Below are 6,016 nucleotides of genomic sequence, written 5' to 3'. Positions count from 1 at the left end.
CTAAAATACAAGTAAAGTTCAGAGGCAAAAGGGGTTGATAACAAAGCTGGCAGGCTTTGTCCTGGTGAAACGGTAGCTACCCAGCACACAGCACTTCCTCACGTTGCTGGGATTATTCCTACCATGCTTTTCCGTGGACTGTAGCCAGCCAGGCTCCTCCGTGCATGGCATTCTCCAGGCAAGAATACTGGAGTGGGTTGCATGCCCTTCTTGGGGGGTCTTCCTGACCCAGGGGTCACACCTGTGTCTGCAGCAGCGCAGGCAGGCTCTTTACGCCCCGCCCCGCCAGGGAAGCCATTCACCCCGCATGGTGCCGACGCCCAGCTCAGCCTAAGTGGTGTTTCTCAGGGTAAGTAAGTCCCGAGGCCCGGATAGCTCCCCCTTGATGTCACCCGCACACTGGCACGTGTGGTCTGCGAGAAGCCCCTCTTCCCTGAAGACCTCCAGTCAGCAGCCTTTTCCACACGTGTCTCCTATCACCTCTGTCTACCGGTGTCATGGGCTCTCTGCCCGACTCTGCACAGAACTGTTGCTGGCACGATCTCTTTTGAGGCAGGGAGTCATTCTGTCAGCCATCACCTAAACTTCAACGTCCTCCCATGCAGGGAGTCATTCTGTCAGCCATCACCTAAACTTCAACGTCCTCCCATCTGAGATTGTATTTCTATGTTCCTTAAAAGAACATTTTAACAAAATCTCGATATGAACATGAATGGGTTTTACCTACCGGTTTTATCTGTTTTTCATTATATCCTATGGTCTGATTCTGCCCTTGCCTCTCATGAAGCAACTTGCCAGGACTTATTAAGGACTTCTGATCCCTTTTCCATTTACTGCCACCCTTCTGTGGCACACGCTTCTATGACACGTCCTCATTGCCATGACGCTCTCTCCTTCCCTTTGGAATGCCTGCTGCTGCCTTCCTGCCTCTCTGCTCTGTCCTGTCCCCATGCGTGTCTCTCCCTGGCACTCACAGCAGCTTCACAGCAGACTCACTCACATGCTGTTCCCTTTGGAGTCCCTGCCTCCCATTTTAGCTGTGCTATTTGGGGACAAATTCCCAAGTATTTATCTCCAACTAAGACTCCTGCTCCCATGTCTGGGCTCTGTAGAATCTTCACCTGAAAAATTACCATGGATCAAACCTAATATACCTTTCATTCTCCCCAGTTACACCCCTTAGGGACCCTGTCTCCTGGGCACCAGGCTCCCTGGTTCGGACCATCCGTGACCCATTCCTCTACGCTCAAGGGGTTATCTGGCCACGTTGGCTGCAGCTCTAATGGAGTGAGTTGAGCAGTGATGGACCCAGAGAAGGGTGGAGACAAGAGGTATGTACCCAGTAGGGTTGTAACTGTACTGAGAATAAAGAGCAGTGCTGATGAAAGGCAAGACTATAGAGGGTTTCTGAAGGTTAGAAAACGTTGGGAAGCAGTTTTAAACACAGGTGGGGGAGTGGTGTGATAGAGAGCTTGCAGTTTAAAGAGAAAGGCTCGTTGCTGGCTCAGAAAGATCTTTCTGGTAGCATCTTATCAAATGCTCTCTCTCTTACAAATACTCCAGGTTACAAATCCTTTAGAAATATATCCTACACATTTGCTAGCAGCAGAATAACACAGGCCAAAGTTCTATATTGCAGCATGTTTTGTAATACAAACAGATTGTTCATATCAGTGTTCATCCCAATGTGGATGGGCAAAGTGTATTATAATAGTACATCGTCCACTCAGTGCACTGCTGTGCAGGAAAGCATGTCCTGAGGGAGGACAGTTCCCACGGCATTGTCAAATAAAAGCAACATGTAACAAAACACCATGCTTAATAGACCACGATTTGTGTTTTTAATTAGGGCATGGAGGAGAAATATATTTTCATGTTTGCTTATAAGGAACTCTAGAAGAATCCGTAAAAAAAGAAAAACAAAATATTACCTGTGGAGGGCAGATGGCCCTGGACACACAGGCTAAATGACAGGAGGCACAAATTAAGGAAAAGTATATCATGTACCTGTATTATAACCTCTTTGGAATTTTCAGTAAATTGAATTTTTTAAAACCTTCAAAGAATAAAATGCATTTTCCTGTTTTTATTTTACGATATTATTTTCCTGTTTTTACCAACTGAATGAATTTCTGGTTTGTTTTACCAAGACTGTTGTCTAAAGATTTGTTACTTATGTTAACCTGGTTGAAGTAACTTTTGTTTAAAATTGATTTCTTTGGTTTTCTTCTTCTGTGTATGTATCTGAGAGCAAATCTTTACTATTTTCCTTCCTCCTTCTAGCTTTGAGTTTGGTTTGATCTCCCTTTTCTGCCTAGGTGTACAGATAGGTTGCTTATTTGAGCTTTCTTTTAAACGCATGCATTACCAGCTTTACATTTCATTGTTGGTGATGTTTTTGCAGAATCCCGCACATTTTGGTATGTTCTGTTTATATTTCGGTTTGTCCCCAGGTATTCTCTGAGCTCCTTTCTTATTGCTCTTGCGTTTAGCCTGCTGGTTACTCAAGAGTGTGTCTAATCTTCACATGTTGCGGATCTTCCCACCTTTCCTTCTACTACTAACTTTCCACTTCGTTGCATTGTGACAGGAAACAGTGCCTTTGCAGGATTTGAGTCTATTTACAGTGGACTTATTTTCTGGCCTAACATGTGGTCAATTTTGGAGAATGTTTCCCGTGCACTTGTGAAAAGTATGGAGTCTGTCTCTGCCCGGGTCACACGTGCCCTAGCTGCACGGTTCTCAGGGGTCACCTCTCACTGTCGGGCGCGGCTGTTGGGTCGGGCGGCCATTTTCATGCATTAGTCACAGGGGAGATCACTGGGACAAAGGGGACTCCTTTCTGTCAGCCGGTGACTCTGAGTACCCCATTCTATGGCAGATAGGCCGAGAGTGTGCTCTGGTACGTCCCGGGAGCCTCTCTCAGGCTCACCCCTTGGCTACATTCTCAGAAACTGGAAATTTTAACCCTGCAAAAGGACCGGCCCAAATACAAACTCAGTTCAGTTCAGTCGTGTAGTCGTCTCCGACTCTGTGATCCCCTGGACTGCAGCACGCCAGGCCTCCCTGTCCATCAACAACTCCTGGAGCTCACTCAAACTCATGTCCATCCAGTTGGTGATGCCATCCAACCATCTTATCCTCTCATCCCCTTCTCCTCCTGCCCTCAGTCTCTCCCAGCATCAGGCTCTTTTCGAATGAGTCAGCTGTTCACATCAGGGACCAAATGAGTGGAATTTCAACTTCAGCCTCAGTCCTTCCAATGAACACCCAGGACTAATCTCCTTTAGAATGGACTGGTTGGATCTCCTTGCAGTCCAAGGGACTCTCAAGAGTCTTCTCCAACACCACAGTTCAAAAGCATCAGTTCTTCGGTGCTCAGCTTTCTTTATGGTCCAACTTGATGTTCACTCTTCCCATCTCCTGTTTGACCATTCCAACTTGCCTTGATTCATAGGAACCTAACATTCATGGTTCCTATGCAATATTGCTCTTTACAGCATTGAACCTTGCTTCTAAGATCATTCCCATCCACAACTGGGTGTTGTATTTGCTTTAGCTCCATCCCTTCCTTCTTTCTGGAGTTATGTCTCCACTGATCTCCAGTAGTATATTGGGCACCTACCGACCTGCAGAGTTCATCTTTCAGTGTCCTATCTTTTTGCCTTTTCATACGGTTTTATGGGGTTCTCGAGGCAAGAATGCCGAAGTGGTTTTCCATTCCCTTCTCCAGTGGACCACATTCTGTCAGACCTCTCCACCATGATCCACCTGTCTTGGGTGGCCCCACACGTCATGGCTTAGTTTCATTGAGTTAGACAGGGCTGTGGTCCATGTGACCAGACTGGCTAGTTGTCTGTGATTGTGGTTCCCATCTGTCTGCCCTCTGATGCCCTCTCTCAGTGCCACCGTCTTACTTGGGTTTCTCTTACCTTGCACGTGGGGTATCTCTTCACGGCTTCTCCAGCAAAGCACAGCCACTGCTCCTTACCTCAGATGTGAGGTAGCTCCTCTCAGTTGCCGCCCCTGACCTTGGACATACAGTAGCTCCTCCCAGCTGCACTCCTGCGCCGTCACAGCCACGGCACTCCTACACCGTGGGGGACACCCCCCCAAAATGGCCTCTGAAAGGCACACTAGCTTTTGTCAAAAGCAGTGAGAGAACTCAATATCTCCTTACTTTCAGTCCTTCGTGGCCCTCAGTCAGAATCCGGATTTCAGGGACTCATGCCACGTGTCTTCCTGTTGCCTCCCTATCTCCTGTCCTCCTCTGTCTCTCTCCATCAGGTTTCCTAGATGACCCCTACTCGACCTTTCATGCCCACATGATCTCTAGGAAAGGGTTCTGAGGTTCCCTTTGGTCCAGGTCTTTCTCTGTATTCAAAAGCCTGAATGATCAAAAAGCTCTCCTAACATTCTGAAGATCACCTTCTAACTACGATTATCTCTCAGGTGGGGAGGGAACCAAGCTTCCTCCACCCTCGAACATCCTAAAGAATTCCCTTGTAACTACTCTTGTTTCTCAGGATGGGGAAAGACCAAGCTTCCCCCACTCCTGCAAATTCCCTTAACCCTTCAGGTCCTTCTGATGGGACAAAGACCTCCCTTCCCATCAGAGGGACAATCCAAGATTTTTATCAGCTGATCTGCCCCTGATATCAGAGTCAATTTGAGGACCATTTGGCCTATAATTTACATATAAAACTATGACTACAGAAAGGAAAGGTGACTTTCTGACACAGGATGGCCACGATATTCTTTAGACTCCAGAGAAGACTGGTTAAACTGAAATTTTTTTTTTTTCTTGGAAACTGCAAAACCAGTTCTTTTTGCATATGCAATTAAAAACAACAAGTTTGTTAAAAAGACTGCCTAGGAAAAAGCTTGATGCTGTGAAAGTGCTGCACTGAATATGCCAGCAAATTTGGAAAACTCAGCAGTGGCCACAGGACTGGAAAAGGTCAGTTTTCATTCCAATCCCAAAGAAAGACAATGCAAAAGAATGCTCAAACTACCACACAATTGCACTCATCTCACATGCTAGTAAAGTAATGCTCAAAATTCTCCAAGCCAGGCTTCAGCAATACATGAACCGTGAACTTCCTGATGTTCAACTGGTTTTAGAAAAGGCAGAGGAACCAGAGATCAAATTGCCAACATCTGCTGGATCATGGAAAAAGCAAGAGAGTTCCAGAAAAACATCTATTTCTGCTTTACTGACTATGCCAAAGCCTTTGACTGTGGATCACAAGAAACTGTGGAAAATTTTGAAAGAGATGGGAATACCAGACTACCTAACCTGCCTCTTGAGAAATCTGTATGCAGGTCAGGAAGCAACAGTTAGAACTGGACATGGAACAACAGACTGGTTCCAAATAGGGAAAGGAGTATGTCAAGGCTGTATATTGTCACCCTGCTTATTTAACTTATATGCAGAGTACATCATGAGAAACCCTGGACTGGAAGAAACACAAGCTGGAATCAAGATTGCAGGGAGAAACATCAATAACCTCACATATGCAGATGACACCACCCTTATGGCAGAAAGTGAAGAGGAACTAAAAAGCCTCTTGATGAAAGTAAAAGAGGAGAGTGGGAAAAGTTGGCTTAAAGCTCAACATTCAGAAAATGAAGATCATGGCATCCGGTCCCATCACTTCATGGGAAATAGATGGAGAAACAGTGGAAACAGTTTCAGACTTCATTTTTTGGGGGCTCCAAAATCACTGTGGATGGTGATTGCAGCCATGAAATTAAAAGACGCTGACTCCTTGGAAGAAAAGTTATGAGCAATCTAGATAGCATATTCAAAAGCAGAGACATTACTTTGCTGACTAACGTCTGTCTAGTCAAGGCTATGGTTTTTCCAGTAGTCATGTATGGATGTGAGAGTTGGACTGTGAAGAAGGCTGAGCGCCGAAGAATGGATGTGTTTGAACTGTGGTGTTGGAGAAGACTCTTGAGAGTCCCTTGGACTGCAAGGAGATCCAACCAGTCCATTCTGAAGGAGATCAGC

The sequence above is a fragment of the Ovis canadensis genome, chromosome 3 (genome assembly GCF_042477335.2).
Source record: "Ovis canadensis isolate MfBH-ARS-UI-01 breed Bighorn chromosome 3, ARS-UI_OviCan_v2, whole genome shotgun sequence".
Classification (NCBI taxonomy): Eukaryota; Metazoa; Chordata; class Mammalia; order Artiodactyla; family Bovidae; genus Ovis; species Ovis canadensis.
The sequence above is the reverse complement of the archived record's forward strand: the minus strand, read 5'-3'. Positions refer to the sequence as shown.